General features: G+C 37.3%; 1 protein-coding gene across 4 annotated transcripts in view; it reads right to left on the bottom strand.

The window, feature by feature from the left end:
• The window catches only part of SLC35A3 (solute carrier family 35 member A3), a 55081-nt gene that overhangs the window by 33925 nt on the left and 2378 nt on the right, over positions 1 to 18778 (bottom strand). The gene's annotated exons all lie outside the window — the stretch shown is intronic.

Genomic DNA, 18778 nt, shown 5'->3' with positions numbered 1-18778 from the left:
AACTGGAAGGTATTATGGTAAGTGAAATAAGTTAGAGAAAGACAGATATCATATGTTTCACTTATATGTGGAACTTGAGAAACCTAACAGAAGACCATGGGGGAACGGAAGGGGGAAAAAAAGTTACAGAGAGGGAGGGAGGCAAACCACAAGAGACTCTTAAATACAGAGAACAAACTGAGGGTTGATGGGAGGGTTGGGGAAGGGGGAAATGGGTGATGGGCATTGAGGAGGGCACTTGTTGGGATGAGCACTGGGTGTTATATGTAAGTGATGAACCATGGGAATTTACCGCCAAAACCAAAAGCACACTGTACACACTGTATGTTAGCCAATTTGACAGTAAATTACATTTAAAAAAATAATAATAAAATAAAAGTCCTTTGCACAAGGGATATTTCAAGGTTTGGTTAGTCACTCTAATAGAACTTGCACTTGCTTTCCAATCACTGTTTTTCCTCTGAATTGTTATAAATTTGGTATTTATAAAGTTAGTTTTATTTTTATTTATTCATTTATTTATTTATTTTTAGTTTTCTTATTTTTTATTTTTTTTTTAAGTTTACTTATTTATTTTGAGAGAGAGGGAGAGCACGAGCAGGCAAAGGACAAAGAGAGAAAGGAAGAGAGAATCTGAAGCAGGTTCCACACAGTCAATGCAGAGCCTGATGCAGGGCTCAAACTCACAAGCGATGAGATCATTACCTTAGCCAAAATTAAGAGCTGGACACTTAACTGACAGAGCCATCCAGGCACTCCTAGTTTTATTATTTTTAAATCCCATTTTATAACATATGTACAACATAACTTCATTCACTGCAACTTGATGAGTTTGGATGATGGCTTAATTAAAATATTTTTGCACTTTGTACAAAAAAATATTAGTAAGCCTCTTTAGAGTTCAAAGAGGTTCTTGGTAGTTATTTATTTTTTATTTTGAGAGTGAGAGTGCAAGTAGGGGAGAGGAACAGAGGGTGAGAATCTTAAGCAGGCTCTATGCTTAGCCAGGGAGCCTGAAGGTAGGGGGGACTAGACACTGGGCTCCATCCTATGACCCTGGGATCTTGACCTGAGTCAAAATCAAGACACTCAGACTGAGCCACCCAGGTGCCCCAAGAACAAAAAGGTTTTACAAACACACTAGAAGGTAAAAATTAAGTACATCTGATATGCTAATTAGATATCTTTAATTTTCTTTAAAATAGCTTCCATAGATCCTTGCTTTATAATGCGTTGTCAGCCAATTCTGAATTAAAGGCTTACATTTTTTAAACAACACACATTACATGAAGTATCATTAATGTACACTTCTGCTACCACCTCTACCTCCAAATTAGTCAGGATTAGTGAGAAATTAGTTGTATAAACCATCATTAATTACATTAGATATGCATTAAGTAAGTTTTGAAATCTTCAAAACGTTATATACCAATAATTTCTACTCATCTTTTCAGACTTAGATAAGGCCTTGTGTGTAAATCTGAAAATCAGTCTGGCTACAGACATTCCATAAGCTTACTATGTATATGTATAATCTTTAGGTCTGTATATGAAGCTCATTGTTTCTACTGCAACAATAATATCTGGGAGCCCCTGGGTGGCTGAGGTGATTGACTCTTGATTTTGGCTCAGGTCATGATCTCACAGTTTTGGGATTGAGCCCCGTGCTGGACTCCATGCTGATAGCGTGCAGCCTGCTTGGGATTTTCTCTCCCTCGCTCTCTGCCCCTTCCTCACTTGCATGCAGGCACAATCTGTCTCAAAATAAATAAACATTTAAAATAATAATAATAATAATCATATTGGTATTTTGCTGATGCATCTCCAGCTACTAAAAGTCCTAAGAGACCAAATGTTTAGTCAGTATTTTTAAACTGTAATAAAATTTACATAGATTTTTATACAGACAACTAAGTACCTAAGAAATTCTGCACATCAATTTTCCTTCTATTGTAAAAATAAAAGACTAAATTTCTTAACTTATGGTTTTTAGAGTAAGCTATATTTACATTTTCTAAACAGTAGTTCTGAAATATACTCCCTAAGTACAATATAATAATCTACTAGCTGTTAATGACATAATACAGTACATATGAAAACACACAAATTACAAAGTGACAGGAAAATATAAGTTCATATTATATTCTAGTCAGAAATATCTATTGGTAAAAACAGATCTTTTAAGATTTTCCCAAGTGTGAACAGAAAAAGTAAATAAATACATATAGAAATACTGACCTCAGTTGCAACTTTTTGTCCATTATCCTCCATGATGCCAAACTTTAAAACTGCAACCTATAACTGTATGCTAAATAATGACAAATAAAATTTATCACAACTGCCTCTACTTCTGACACTGGCATCTATATATCTTCCTTTCAAATTACCTCAAACGTCGCTACTGCATTCCCTAAAAGTAGTAACAATATGTTGTGCTTGAAATCCATAATAATCCTGTGGAAAATCCAAAAGCTTTCTTTTTTTATTAAAGTGAAAGAAAAATGAACTGAAGATAATTTACATTATCGGTATAATCAATTTTGTTTCTATGATAGAAATAGTAACTTCCACTAAATTAGTTCACTTTTAAGTGCTTAAGGAAAAGCACAATCCTGCTCAGTAACACTTAACAACCAACTCTTTACTATCTAAAGTTCCTATCACTATCTAAGTAAAACAACTTTTCATTGTTTCTCCTTCCCTTTCTTCCTCAACGTGTCAAATGTCTGTTTACCTAAGGCAATATCAACTACATATAAATAATAGTACTGTCAATTTTTAACTTGTTCTTTCAGGACTACAGAATTTCCATTCTTACATTCAGTAAAATCAATAGTACTCAAATATTTCTTCAATTATACAAATATAAAATGTATTTGCATTCTAATTTTTAGATTTAAAATTGTTCAGTATTATTTATTGTATTCTTTATATAATATCAGTCATTTGGAAAACAGTATAGCTCTAAGATCCCCTTTGAGGGGCAACTGGGTCATAATCTCATGGGTCATGGGATCAAGCCCCACGCTGAGCGTGGAGCCTGCTTAAGATTCTCTCTCCCTCTGCCCCTCTCCCCCACTCCACTTACACACACTCGCTCTCCCAAATTTAAAAAAAAAAAAAAAAAGAGGGGCACCTGGGTGGCTCAGTCAGTTGGGTGTCCGACTTTGGCTCAGGTCATGATCTCGTGGTTCGTGGGTTTGAGCCCCACATTGGGCTCTCTGCTGTTAGCGCAGAGCCTGCTTCAGATCCTCCGTCCCCCTCTCTCTCTGCCCCTCCCCCACGCGTGCACGTGCTCTCTCTCTCAAAAATAAACATTATAACTTAAAGAAAAAAAGAAATAGTATAAGTATGTAAACTGCTATAACCTAAGGTGCTAGAGAAAAATATCATAGGAAAATTATGATACCTTATGTCAACTTCATTAAACTCATAAACTCAAACAGTCCCTTACTCTGTATGGTGCTAGGTTAGAACTGGCTAAACACAAAGTCCGCACAAAACTAGGAAGACAAGAGTGATGCAAGAGCCATTACACTCAGAAAATTTGCAGGATTACATGTGGTAAAACAGAAACAGAGAAACAGATTCCAGTTATCTTCACTCTTCCCTGCACTGGGTCAGCTCTTCCTCACAAGTGCTGATCCTGCTGCGTAAGAGTGGACTCAGGCTCTCCACCAGACTCTTGATGTGGACAGTGAAAGACAGCTACAAAGAGAGGATAGCTTTCTCTACACTCTCCCACCAGCTCCATTACATGATCCTATTCTGGCTACAGGACATGCTTTCCTTCCTAGATGGTTTTGAAAGCTCTGACTTGAGTATACATACTAGTCTTTCAGGAAGGCTGCTTAGTGACTTCTCAGTAATCCTTCACCACTCTCTTTTTTGACCGTGACTTCCCCTGCTTCTCTCACAGTTGTCACAGGTCTTATTCCTATCATAAATCCCTTATTCTATAATAGTGAAGGGTTCTGTTTCTCTATTGAACCCTGATACAGTTTTTGGTACCAAATGTGGTTTCTAGGGTAACAGAACTACAGTGATAGTAATTTGGAATCACTTTTCTGACCTGACTAGATTTAAGGCCATTAATGATCCTATTACCAGTGGTAAGGAGCCACTGGTAGTTCATCATGTTAAGGCAGAAATTAAATTATTCCCTGTAGGGGCACCTGGGTGCCTCAGTTGGTTAAGTGTCTGACTCTGGATTTCAGCTCAAGTCATGATCTCACGATCGTGGAGCCCCACGTCAAGTCCACACTGAGCGTGGAGCCTGCTTGGGATTCTCTCTCTCCCCCTCTCTCTGCTCTTTCCCCACCAGTGTGTGCACGGGTATTCTCTTTCTCTTTCAAAATAAATAAATAAACTTAAAAAAATTATCATCTATAAATACCTATAATCAACATAAGGCTTTAGGTGATCAAGTAGTTGCTGCCACAAACATTTTACTGGAAATTGGCATCTAATGGTGTTCATTTGTTGTTTCCAAGGTAACTAGAAGACTTGGAGAAAAAAAAAATAATGAACTTGAGACCCTTAATTCACAGACCATGGTTCAAGTAAGGTATCAGAAAGTTTCCATGACTGCCTTAAAACAACTTATCTCTTTTAGCTACAAAGTCAGTATTTCTGAAAAAGAAATCCAAAGTCTGATCCTGTCAAGGACTTGAAATAAAAAGCAAATTGACTTTACAACTTCATAGGGCCCCAGGACCCTACATTCTATATATTTTTACAATCTCTATATCCTAGCACATGTCCAGATATTAAAATACGTCTGAGGATTGTAGCAGGCTGAATAATGGCCCCCAAAGATAAAGGTCCTAATCCTTAGAACTTGTAAATGATACCTTATTTGGAAAAGGGGATTTTTTAAATGAAATTAAGTTAAGGATCTTGAGACAGGAAGATTATCCTGGATTAGCTAAATGAGCCCTAAATACAAGTGTCCTTATGAAAGACAGACGGAAAAGGAGAACACAAATACGTAAGAGGAGAAGGCAGTGTGAAGATGGATCCAGAGAGAGATTTGAAGATGCTGGCCTTGTCCATGAGTAATGCAGCCACAAACCAAGGAAAGAAACTGGGAGAAGAAAGGAATGGATACTTCCTTAGAGCCTCCAGAGTCTTTGATTACCAGCCTCTCTGATTATCGGCCTAATGATACTGATTTTGGAGTTCTGGCCTCCAGAATTCTGGGAGAATAGATTTCTCTTCATTTAAGCAACCAAGCTGGGATAATTTGTTACAGCAGCCACAGGAAATCAATACAAGAATCTATATTTAAAATTTTTTTTTAAATTTTTTTTTCAACGTTTATTTATTTTTTTTTTTTGGGACAGAGAGAGACAGAGCATGAACGGGGGAGGGGCAGAGAGAGAGAGGGAGACACAGAATCGGAAACAGGCTCCAGGCTCTGAGCCATCAGCCCAGAGCCCGACGCAGGGCTCGAACTCACGGACCGCGAGATCGTGACCTGGCTGAAGTCGGACGCTTAGCCGACTGCGCCACCCAGGCGCCCCTATATTTTAAATTTTTAATTGTTCTCCATTCTATGTCTACTTAGGCAGAAAGCATTTAAAATGTTTAGGAGGAAGACTGGTTAAAATTAAGCTTTCAGGGGCACCGGGGTGGCTCAGTCAGTTAAGCGTCATCTGACTGCAGCTGGGGTCATGACCTCGCAGGTCTGTGAGTTTGAGCCTCATCTCAGGCTCTGTGCTAATGGCTCAGAGCCTGGAGCCTGCTTCAGATTCTGTGTCTCCCTCTCTCTCTGCCCCTTCCCTACTTACTCTCTGTCTCTCAAAATTGAATAAATGTTAAAAAAAATTTTTTTTAAGAAAATAAAATTAAGTTTTCAGTACTCAAACGAATAAATCAGTTACCAGGAAAACTGGTTTACATTGAAGAGTGCATACAACAGTTCCTCTCACACAGTTTGTGCTTAATAAATATTTTTAAAAATAAATGCCAGACTCGGGAAAAAAACCAAGGATACCAAATAAATAAGATATTACTCTAGTGATGTTCTGTCACGGGAAATTTGAAGCCCATCCACTTGGTTCACAGAACTAAATGGTTAATAACATTTCTATAGAGAAGGTAAGGACTTAACTAAATGTTACGAAGTAATTCTTCTACTAGTGCTTATTTCAGAAAACACCCATTTCTTTCTTATCTTAAAGGACATTAAAGACAAAGAATACACAGATCATCACATTTTTATTCATGTCTTTGTTTTTTATAACCTAAAATATTAATAGCAGATAATCAGATATAGTTTATAAACTAGAAAACAATTCCCAATCTAAAATTTTCTGTTCACACTAGACTATTTTCAAATAGACTCCTTTAAACATGATTTATTGTCCAGGGCGCCTGGGTGGCTCAGTCTGTTAAGCGTCTGACTTCAGTTCAGGTCACGATCTCACAGTTTGTGAGTTCAAGCCCTGTGCATTGGGCTCTGTGCTGACAGCTCAGAGCCTGGGGCCTGTTTTGGATTCTGTGTCTCCCTCTTTCTCTGCCCCTCCCCTGCTCACGTCTGTCTCTCTCTCAAAAATAAAAGTTTAAAAAAATTTTTTAAAATAAATATGATTTATTGTCCAGTTACAGTTATACTACATGAGTCAGAACATGCCATCTAAAACATATCTATGTATATGCAGAAAACCAAACATAATATAATAATTCTATAAGTGTTATTACCCAAGCACTAACATTAATAACAAGGTTACAGCATTTTTCAAATGTTTAAGTATTAAAATGTACAAGGATAATCAAGAATGATGTTTAGCCATTTATTTAATTCAGCCTGAGGAAAAACCTGAAAGATCAGGGACCTTAAGATGTTTTTCTTTGCACCACTCACAAATGGTAAAAATTTTAGAAAAACATGTTTAAAATAATTTAACTGAAATTAGAACATATAGAATGAGCTGGTATTTATGGGTTTATAGTTTGACAGACTGTCAAGGACAAATTTTGTTTTTTTTAACTCTAGCTATTAACTGTGCTTGGGTATTTAAGGAAAGATTACCACCCTCCCCTAAGGACAAAATTCCACTATTAGAATTCAAATTCTGTGTGGTGGTGTTTTTTTTAACCACCGCCCTTTCTAAACAGGAAATTGCAACCACTCCCAGGTAAGCCTACAGTCTTAGGAGATTACGTATATATGGGTTCATACACGGATTATGAGTACATTTTGATTATGCTTATTCAATATTTACTGTTCAAGTCTCATGGCACTCTGCCTACTAACTGATGGGACAGCCTTCAGACTCTCACAGCTCTATCCTCCATATAGCCGACGTCTTAATAAACTGTAGACCTGATCACATTCCTTCTCTTTTTGTAAAATTTAACTAACTCCCTACCAATAGAAGATACAATACAATCCCTACCAATAGAAGTACAAACTCACATAACACAGCCCCTCACAAATCTGGCCCCAACCTAAATTCCCTGCCATAAACTATGACCTGTCTCAGACACTTTTCTTCGTGCATTCTCTGAACAAATATCCCTTTTTAAAAAACACTTTTCCTCTTCTTTACCTGTAGAACTTGTACATTTATAGGCCTTAAGATACAAGTCTACTCTCAGTGAAATTTTCCTAAGTTTCAAGGAGACTGAAGCCTTCCCTCTACTATATTCCAATGTAATTTTATACTTGTATTTTATAATACCACTTATAAATTTTATTAATCTAATTTGTTGACATATATGCACTTCTGTGTTTCATTTATCATTGTATATCTTGCATTTCCTTACCTGTGCCTATCACACACTAGGCGTTAACTCTGTATTGGATTTATAAAATAAGTAAACTCCACAATAAGTAAATTCTCAGAAGGTTAGAATGATCCTTGTGAATTAAGTCTCTCTGTATAATAAATAAAAGGTAGAGGCACCCATGCAGAAACTGGTTCTCATGAAATGTTTTCTAATAATTGTAACTTCACAAGAGATGTTAAATTAATAAAAGAACATTTACTGAGCACCCTACAGCTCATCAGATATTGCACTAGGTGCTTTACAGGCATCATCTCATTTAAATCTCATTTAATCTGGGGGCGCCTGGGTGGCTCAGTTGGTTAAGCGTCCCACTCTTGATTTCGGCACAGGTTATGATCTCATGGTTTGTGGGTTCGAGTCCCGCACCGGGCTCTGTGCTATGTGCAGCCTGTTTGGGCTGCCCCTCCCCTGCTCCTCCCCTGCTCTCTCAAAAAATAAACTAAAAACAAAATAATTTAAAATAAATAAATAAATCTCATTTAATCTGTAAAAGGAGGAATCACTCATTTTATAGATTTAAAACTGTAGGTTCTGAGATATTAAGTATATAATTTGCCTTGCATAACATGTCAGAGCTCAAATACAAAGCAAGACTTCTTTCAAAGCTACCAATTCATGGCTTATGAGTTTTTGCAGTAAGTCTTTTGCATGGTCTTCACAGTGAAGGCTCAGTGTTTAAGGAAGTTTAAGTTTTAGAGGGACAGTCAGCATAGTAAATTAAAGTATGCCTCTGGACTCAGATAGCCTAATTTCACATTCTGTCCCCACCACTTGATAAATAAAGCAAACTATTTAACCTCTCTGTTCCTCCTCTCCTTCATGTATAATATGGAGGAAAAACAGTATGTACCCCACATGTGGCACAGTTATGAGGATTACAAGGTATCAATCAGATAAAATGGTTAAAATACAATGCTTTATTTGAATATTCATTGAATATCTTTATAAGATTTACTCATGTTAAAAAATACTACTAGAAATGTTTAAAATTGGCTTTAAAGAATACATGAGTTTAGAAAAAACTTCACATCCAACTTTTACAGAAAAAGTAGGTAAAGCAGGTGTAAAGTTGTATGTAGGCACTCTCTTATTAAAATGTGGGGTTTTTGGGGCGCCTGGGTGGCGCAGTCGGTTAAGCGTCCGACTTCAGCCAGGTCACGATCTCACGGTCCATGAGTTCGAGCCCCGCGTCGGGCTCTGGGCTGATGGCTCAGAGCCTGGAGCCTGTTTCCGATTCTGTGTCTCCCTCTCTCTCTGCCCCTTGCCCATTCATGCTCTGTCTCTCTCTGTCCCAAAAATAAATAAACGTTGAAAAAAAATTAAAAATAAAAATTTAAAAAAAAAATTAAATGTGGGGTTTTGTTTTTTTTTTTTTTTTTTTTAGCATTTTACCTGTTGTGACCTAAGAGTTTCTGCTTCATCTTAAGCTCTAATTTCTACTATATTACCTGATCCAGCATACTTTTTCAATCAAAACATTTATCTTCAGACAGCAACTGGTTCTTTAGGTTTTGAGTGGTATCTAAAAAATGATACACTATGGCACAAAAACAGACACATAGACCAATGGAATAGAATAGAAGCCCCAGAACTAGACCCACAAACGTATGGCCAACTCATCTGTGACAAAGCAGGAAAGAACATCCAATGGAAAAAAGACAGTCTCTTTAACAAATGGTGCTGGGAGAACTGGACAGCAACATGCAGAAGGTTGAAACTAGACCACTTTCTCACACCATTCACAAAAATAAACTCAAAATGGATCAAGGACCTGAATGTGAGACAGGAAACCATCAAAACCTTAGAGGAGAAAGCAGGAAAAGACCTCTCTGACCTCAGCCGTAGCAATCTCTTACTCGACACATCCCCAAAGGCAAGGGAATTAAAAGCAAAAGTGAATTACTGGGACCTTATGAAGATAAAAAGCTTCTGCACAGCAAAGGAAACAACCAACAAAACGAAAAGGCAACCAACGGAATGGGAAAAGATATTTGCAAATGACATATCGGACAAAGGGCTAGTATCCAAAATCTATAAAGAGCTCGCCAAACTCCACACCCGAAAAACAAATAACCCAGTGAAGAAATGGGCAGAAAACATGAATAGACACTTCTCTAAAGAAGACATCCGGATGGCCAACAGGCACATGAAAAGATGTTCAACGTCACTCCTTATCAGGGAAATACAAATCAAAACCACACTCAGGTCACCTCACGCCAGTCAGAGTGGCCAAAATGAACAAATCAGGAGACTATCGATGCTGGAGAGGATGTGGAGAAACGGGAACCCTCTTGCACTGTTGGTGGGAATGCAAATTGGTGCAGCCACTCTGGAAAGCAGTGTGGAGGTTCCTCAGAAAATTAAAATAGACCTACCCTATGACCCAGCAATAGCACTGCTAGGAATTTATCCAAGGGATACAGGAGTACTGATGCATAGGGGCACTTGTACCCCAATGTTTATAGCAGCACTCTCAACAATAGCCAAATTATGGAAAGAGCCTAAATGTCCATCAACTGATGAATGGCTAAAGAAATTGTGGTTTATATACACAATGGAATACTACGTGGCAATGAGAAAGAATGAAATATGGCCTTTTGTAGCAACGTGGATGGAACTGGAGAGTGTGATGCTAAGTGAAATAAGCCATACAGAGAAAGAGTGATACCATATGGTTTCACTCTTATGTGGATCCTGAGAAACTTAACAGAAACCCATGGGGGAAGGGAAGGAAAAAAAAAAAGAGGTTAGAGTGGGAGAGAGCCAAAGCATAAGAGACTGTTAAAAACTGAGAACAAACTGAGGGTTGATGGGGGGTGGGAGGGAGGGGAGGGTGGGTGATGGGTATTGAGGAGGGCACCTTTTGGGATGAGCACTGGGTGTTGTATGGAAACTAATTTGACAATAAATTTCATATAATAAAAAAAAATAATAATAAATAAAAAATAAAAATAAAAAATGATACACTAACAAGAATTCTGAGTAGCCAATTTAGATAGAGAAGCCGGGTAACATTCAAGCTTATAAAGTAAAAACTCTCATATTGTATACCAAACACTCTCAAATCTACATAGCAAAGACACTTAAAAATCCACTAAAAATATATAACCACAGCAGTACACTCTTTCATTAAAGGAGACAAGTTGAATATACTTAGAATATGCTTGCTGTTTAGAGGGTCGAAATCTAATGTTACACTACCAATTCACATTGATCTGAACTTTAATAATAAATTCATACACATGAATAAAAATATTAACTGCTGGTTTGATAATATTCAAATGGAGATGTTCAATGACATTAGTAATTGTTGGTTTGATTTCAGTTACCCAGACAGATCATGAATTTACTCTTAATTTTTTTGTAGTTTCCTAAACATGCACAAAAATTCCAGATTAATATCAAATAGAAAGTTCCTTCTCTAAAACTTCAAGAAAGAAGTTCAAAAGTTGCACTTCACAGCTACTGAATGATAAGATTGGGCTTTAACCAACTGAGTTGGTTCTAATGTTTATCCAGTCATGCATTCATCATATTGAGTTCCTACTGAGTGAAAGGCACATCTGAGGATACAAATTATAACCATTTCAAATATAACTGAGACAGTGTAAATAGTGTGTGTAGACCCTACGGTCAATTATTTGACCTGTCTGACCTTTAATATTCTCATCTATACAATGGGGATGAAAGGAAACAGAACATGCCACCCCAAAAACATGCCACTTTAGCATATTGGCTGTTTTCAGTTGTAGGTACTTAGAAAAAAGATTTTTTAATGTTTGTTCATTTATTTATTTTTGAGACAGAGATTGAGAGTTGGGGAGAGGTGGAGAGAGAGAGACAGAGAATCCCAAGCAGGCTCTGCACTGACAGTGTTCCTGATGCAGGGCTCAAATCCATGAAACTGAGATTATGACCTGAGCAGAAATCAAGAGTCAGATGCTTAACTGACTGAGCCACCCAGGTGCCCCTGGGCATTTAACAATTTTTAACAGCAAAAGCAGGGGAGGCTTTCTCCAAACCTCCCTTATCTGCCTAAAAACAAATCCTCTAAAAGGAACTCAGTTGTCATAAATCCCCTCCCCAAAGGAGTTTCATCAACCAGGGAGGATTGAGTCACTATAGGAGAGCAGATTAGAAATTAACACCACACCCAGATAAACCTTGTCACAAACTATCTAGTTCCAATCTGTTCTTCTAAGGGCCCATTCATCTTTCCTAAAAATCACTTACTCTCCCCTATGAAACCTACATGTCCCTTTTCTTTTCCCTCTTAAAATGGTATTTAATCCTGAATGCTAAAGCTATTTCTATGAGTTTCTAATTTTCCCTGAGTGTGTATGTATACCTTGTATACATGGAGAACACATGTTAATAAACTGTTTTTCTCCTGTTAATCTTTTATTGTAAGGGTCTTAGCTAGGAACTCAGAATATCAGAGGGAAAATTATTTTCCTCCCCTATATGTCCCCTGGTGGCAAAGGATGGGATTGCTGAGACACCCCCCTCACTCTAGAGCTTACAGATGGACCCCGGAAGAACTGGCAGAAGCCAGAAACGGTAAGAAATCTTACAAAACCAGCTCTCCTTGATTTGTCAGTAATGCCCAGTCCAGAGAGGAAGGTGAAATTTCACTGTCCCTTCCTTTCCAAATTCAGATTAGCAGAAGAAAAACACTTGTAAATATTAGTTCTCTGAATTAACAGTCTTGGGAATTTGGTTTGGGGTACCCATTGGTTACTGATCCTTGTCTCCCAAGGTACAGCTATTACTTTCCTATTTGCCTCATTTTGTGCCCTGAGAATTTGGCTTGGCTTCCTGCTTGCCTGGGGCATGCTGGTTATTGGTTCTTGAGTGTGTAAGTGGCTCAACCATCAGGTTAGGAGCCAGAAGAATATGGAATAAGAATATAAGAATACAGAATATAGAATAGGAGCTGGACAGAAATGTGGGTCACATCCCATTGGAAACTAGCATCCTACTGACTGCTGCCAGCTGTGGGGGGGGGGGGGGGCAGGTAGGATGAGGTGGGGACGTGTTGTCTCTTTCTTTTGGCTATCTTTGGGAGTGGTTCTGGAGGGCTGCAACTTTTCTACCTTCTTTGGGGATGTCTCTTGCATTAAGTTATAAATGGTATTGGTTTTGGTTTTGAGTCACTTGATAGGTATACCCTTGGTTTAAAAAAAAAGAAAAAAAATTTATTTATTTTTAATTATTTTTAATGTTTATTTTTGAGAGAGAGTGAGAGACAGAGCATGAACAGGAGAGGGGCACAGAGAGAGAGGACACAGAATCCAAAGCAGGCTCCAGGCTCCGAGCCATCAGCCCAGAGCCCGATTTGGGGCTCGAACTCATGGACCGCGAGATGGTGACCCGAGCTGAAGTCGGACGTTTAACCGACTGAGCCACCCAGGAGCCCCGGAAAAAAATATTTTTAAAGGAGTTCAATACTGCCAGGAATATTTACTGTTTATCCCAGCTGAAACCTGATAGATAATGAGATATTTGAAAGGATTTTTTATTTTTATTTTTAAAATTTTTTTTAAACGTTTTATTTATTTTTGAGACAGGGAGAGACAGAGCATGAACAGGGGAGGGTCAGAGAGAGGGAGACACAGAATCTGAAACAGGCTCCAGGCTCCGAGCTGTCAGCACAGAGCCCGACGCGGGGCTCAAACTCACGGACCGCGAGATCATGACCTGAGCTGAAGTCAGCCGCTTAACCAACTGAGCCACCCAGGCGCCCCTTGAAGGGATTTTTTAAAGGAGCTCTCTGGTCAAAAGTTAGTCTAACTGGAAGCTGATATTCAGAGCCTGATGGGAGTTTTTTGTTTTTTAAGGCCGCTCTTGTTCTATTTCATCCTGTTCCTCCCATGGGAACTTTACAGTCAACTGAAACCTCTTCTTGAACCCCTGCTGACCATATGCTCTGCCAACTCTGTCCACCTCCCTCTTGTTGGCATGATTTTGCTGAGGATAATCTGGAACTTCACTTGCTTCTTTGGGGAACCTAACATCTTCCCAAACTTGTTCCTCTAAGACCTCTCTCCCTTCCCATGGTTTCCACTCCTCCTTCCTTTTTTCGCCACCTTCATATCTTCCATTCAGTTCCCTGAATTCTTCAGGCCCCTACTTCCTCCATCCCTCTGTCCACCTGCAAGACTTCTCCCTTCCCACTTCAGATGCCTACTGTCACTTGAACTTGAAGCAGCTGGAGTCAGAGACAACTACCCAGAAGCAACTACCTGATGCTGAAAAGGGAAATGGAGCTATTTGGAAACTGGGCAAATGAATAATCTTCAAAGTCTTCTCAACAAATATTGTAAAAAGCTTTAGCCATCTGAGCAGGTAACCTTGTCTTCTTCCATCTGCCATAAACACAATTTGGATCCAACTGTTCTTTTACAAACTAGAGAGTTTTATATTATTGTACCTGACACATGGTACAATAATTTAAGAATTTAAAAGAAAAGCTGTAAGATCTCTATTTGTGTTTTTCTGTAGGTTTTAGATGTGTGACATTTTTCTACCTTTGGATGGTCTTGCCAAAATTAATTTGTAAAAGAGCTCAATTTAACTGAATTAAAGAAAAAGAAGTGCTATATTAATTTAGTATTCTCTCAGAAATACAGAAACTAACTCAAATTTTAAGTTCACATGACTCAGTTAATCTTTGGCAAATAAGAATATTGTTGAATTAGTTCAAAAAAGCAAAAAAAAAACCCAAAAAAAACCCAACAAACCAGCCAAACAAAAAATGGATATATCTCCAGAGTTGTCAGCATTAAATATAATAGACATACAGCTTTTCTACCTGAGTTTACTAGTCAAATAAGCATATGTTATCTCTGTGTTACAAAATTGGTCAGCAGGAAAAGTAATTTAATAAGATGGCTAGTTGCCATCTCATGAAATTTTCATGAATAATTTAAACATATTTATTTAAAACAACCAAATTAAATAACTGTAAGTTTAATGTAAAAAAGTTAAAAAATATAAAAATTCATAAATGAACTTTTCAACAATTTTTTTTTTATAATATGTCTGCTTGAAAGTTTACCAAATATCTTTGGTAACTTACAGCCTTAGAGTTTTGCTAAGTCAAGTGAAATGATGAATATTCACTGAATATGTATATCATCCCACATAAGGCAAAATGGTGAAACATTAATAACTGAATGTAAGTTAACCTACTTTTTGCCTCTTATTAAAAAGCAACCGGGGGTATTTGGGTCTGTTCGCAAACATGTTTTGTACCACGTTGAAAAACAATGAAAAAATTATACCATGAAGAAGCATATAGCTCTAGAAATGAGGAAATGAAGTATTCATAAATTTGCCAATGTACAGAATGTTGGTGTATGACAAACACTTCACAATTACTTCCTAGTTTTCACTAGAATTAAGGTTAAGAATTCTAATTAATATATGTAATTAAAATACTAGGAAGAAGGTGGGGGGACTTAGTATATACAAGGAAAGTAAGATGTGTTTTGGTATGAAAAAAATATGATATGGAGATATGTTTTTGCTAAAGGAAAAAAAAGAGTAATTTTGCCCTAAAATAGAATAATTCGTTGTTCTAGAATGAGAAAGAGCAGAATAAAAGACAAAAACCAGACGGATATAGAAAGCTGGGAAGAGAGTAGAGGAGATACTTATTTCAAATGGTCATGATGGCTAAAATTGAGTGTGTTAATTATAAGGTTATAAAAAATGAGCCTTAATATCTAAAGTACATTGATGCAAAACTAGAATTGAGTCTTGTCTCTTCTAAAAGAGCAAAGCTTTCTTGGACTATGGGTCTGCTCTTGATAAGATTGTGAAAAGTTTTCCTTTACCTTTTAAGTAATCTGCCTAGAAAACAAAGATCCTATGTTTTATCAAAATAACTTCCTGTACTTCCCATTTTCTTTATCCGGTCTTTGATTACTTAAGAAAACAGAGTCTTTTCTATTAAAAGAGTTCATTTATATTTATTATATATAAATATATATAACTATGTAACTTTCAGTATTTGCCTTCAATGTGTTTGTCACTTTGGTTAAATGGATAACGAAGTATTGTTTCATAGGACCTATGATCCCATTTAATCATGTATTTTAAAACTTAGTATGTTTGGGGGTGCCTGGGTTCCTCAGTCAGTTAAGCGTCCGACTTTGGCTCAGGTCATGATCTCATGGTCCATGAGTTCAAGCCCTGCATCCAGCTCTGTGCTGACAGCTCAGAGCCTGAAGCCTACTTCAGACTCTGTCTCTCTCTGCCCCCCCCCACCCCCCTGCTTGCACTCTGTCTCTCTCAAAAATAAATAAACGTTAAAAATTTTTTTCTTTAACTTAATATGTTTGGCAAAATTCCCAAAAATCAAGTTCTAAATGAAGTCTTTTTGAGCTAGAACTTTGATTTGTTCCAGAGGGTCCCTGAAACAGCTCAAAAGATATATTCTCTCTCCTTATAAAAAGAAAGATGTCAAACTAGTGAGGTGTATTTGATATGTTAAATTATATAGAAAACATTGTCAGGGACGCCTGGGTGGCTTAGTTGGTTAAGCTTCCAAATCATGATGATCTCACAGTTTGTGAGTTCAAGCCCTGCATTGGGCTGTGCGCTGATGGCCCAGAGGCTGCTTGGGATTCTGTCTCTCCTTCTCTCAGACCACCCCCCACCCCCCGTCAGTTTATGCTCTCTATCAAAATAAATTAATTAAAAAAAAACTTAAAAAATATATATATATATACATAAAGAAAATATTGCCAAATAAGAAGTGATATTTAACCTTCTTAGGTTATATCTGTATGGATAAATGTTATTAATATGGTTCCAGAAATTGTATGAAGTTCCTTAAAAATCTGATTTATCCTGGTATAATGCTATCAGTCATAATTTCAGTTATCATCTTAAAATATGTGTCACAGAAATAACCAAATATCCTTGTCAACTATATTAAAATGAACTCTCCTCAGATCTTTAACAATGGCCATTTTAAGACTTGTCAGTTACAGATAGTTCTTTTTTTTACACTGATGCTTTCATGAAAGCTTTTACAAGCTGCTACAATCCAAAAATGCTTGTCCTCAAAGATTCATGGAAAGGATTCTCACAAGTACTCTAGAATATAGGTTTCTGATAACTTTAAGATCATACCATTGGACTGGGGAAGAATTTCCAGAACTCCATGGAAAAAAACTGATAGATTCATAAACTACTAATCCAAGATCAAGCAAAACAAGAATTAATTAAATGGGATGGAATAAAAAGATGAGGATGATTATAATTTTTATGAGTTTTTGTTTGAAACATTACTGGTTCTTTAACATTTTATATAAAAGAGTTAAGGAAACCTTTTCTCTCAAGCTTTCTATAATTTACATCAATTTGGTAAAGGGTACCTTTGTAAACAGAATTGAAACATTTATCTTTTTCTTCTTACCTAGTTCCTCCAGAATTCAGAAACTCATAGTATTTTTAATTCATGACAACATAGTTATTTGTGTAAGTTGAATAAGAATCTGTTCTCCAGTAACAAGACACAATTGGAAACACAGGCTGTATATACTGCCCAAGTTTTGACTGGAATGTCACATTTGAGAAGGATGGGTGTAATATTAGATATGACCAGACAGCTTTAAGGAACTAAGATTGACTTTATAGAGCCAATAAAGTCCCTTCAAAAAACAAACAATAAAGCCAGTTGGTATCTTGCTTTCAGGGTTCTTAAACTCACCAGGGGAGTAAGGAAGGTCAATTCCTAGCAGGCCCAAGAACCTCAAGATCTCTTGGAAACCTCTAGAAGACAGAAGAGAGGAATTCACTCAATTCTAAAGGTACTGCTGGCAAAGTCTAATGGCGAGTCCTTGGCTTGGCTTCCCAGACTTGAGAAGCTTTTAAAAGTCCACTCTGAGACTCCTTCTGAAAAGTTCCAGCAAAGCAGACTTTAAAAGAGCCTAAATGGTTAATCCCTATTCTTACATAACTAATCAGACCAAGCTTCATGAAACCAGACTATTTTGCAAACAAATGAGTCTCACTGTGTTTATCTTTGCAGAAACAGAGATACTGTAGAGAAAAAGAAATTGTACTTCGGTAGCACAGTATTGTGGATATCAGATACTAGTCCTGTTCAATGTCTTTGAGGTTTTGTTACCTACCTATAAACCGGACTGGACCCTGAATTCTTCTAATTTCCTTCAATATCTGGCTGACTCTCCAAACTGACATTTTCAATTTTCTCCCACTGTTCCAATTTGGAATCACTAAGAACAAAAACTGCCCTTTTGCTAAAGCCCTGTAAGCTGAAGCTGAACAACTTGATACAAATTGTGATACAAGTAATCCTAGAGACAAGGATTAATTCTTGTGTTTTGGTATAACCTTACTTCAGATTTTTATTAATAATATTATATTTGAAATTACTTCTTTTTTAAGTTGTTTTTTTTAAGTATATATTTTGAGAGAAACAGCCTGTGCGCAAGGGAGGGGCGGGGGGAGGGGGGCGGAGCCTGATGTGGTGCTCAAACCCATGAACATGGAGATCATGACCCAAGCTGAAATCGAGAACCAGACGCTTAACTGACTGAGCTACCCTGGTACCCCTGAAATTGCTTTTCTGTTCCATGTTTGACCCTAGTAATAAATCTGTGAGATAGTATAAATAAATTCCTCAAATAATCATAGTAAAGTACAAATTTAACAAGTATTATAAAATTACAAAGCTCAGCACACGAGAGAAAAAGAATATTTTGGGGGCACCTGGGTGGTTCAGTTGGTTGAGCATCCAGCTTCTGCTCAGGTCATGATCTCATGGTTCCTGAGTTCAAGCCCTGCACTGGGCTGGCTGCTGTTAGCTCAGAGCTTGTTTCAGATCCTCTGTCCCCTTCTTTCTCTGCCCTTATCCCACCCTTGCTCTCTCTCTCAAAATTAAACCTGAAAGAAAGAAAGAAAGAAAGAAAGAAAGAAAGAAAGAAAGAAAGAAAGAAAGAAA

This window comes from Herpailurus yagouaroundi, unplaced genomic scaffold (assembly GCF_014898765.1).
Source record: "Herpailurus yagouaroundi ecotype Mexico unplaced genomic scaffold, PumYag 77, whole genome shotgun sequence".
NCBI classification, from domain to species: Eukaryota; Metazoa; Chordata; class Mammalia; order Carnivora; family Felidae; genus Herpailurus; species Herpailurus yagouaroundi.
This window is presented reverse-complemented; position numbering and strand designations above follow the sequence as displayed.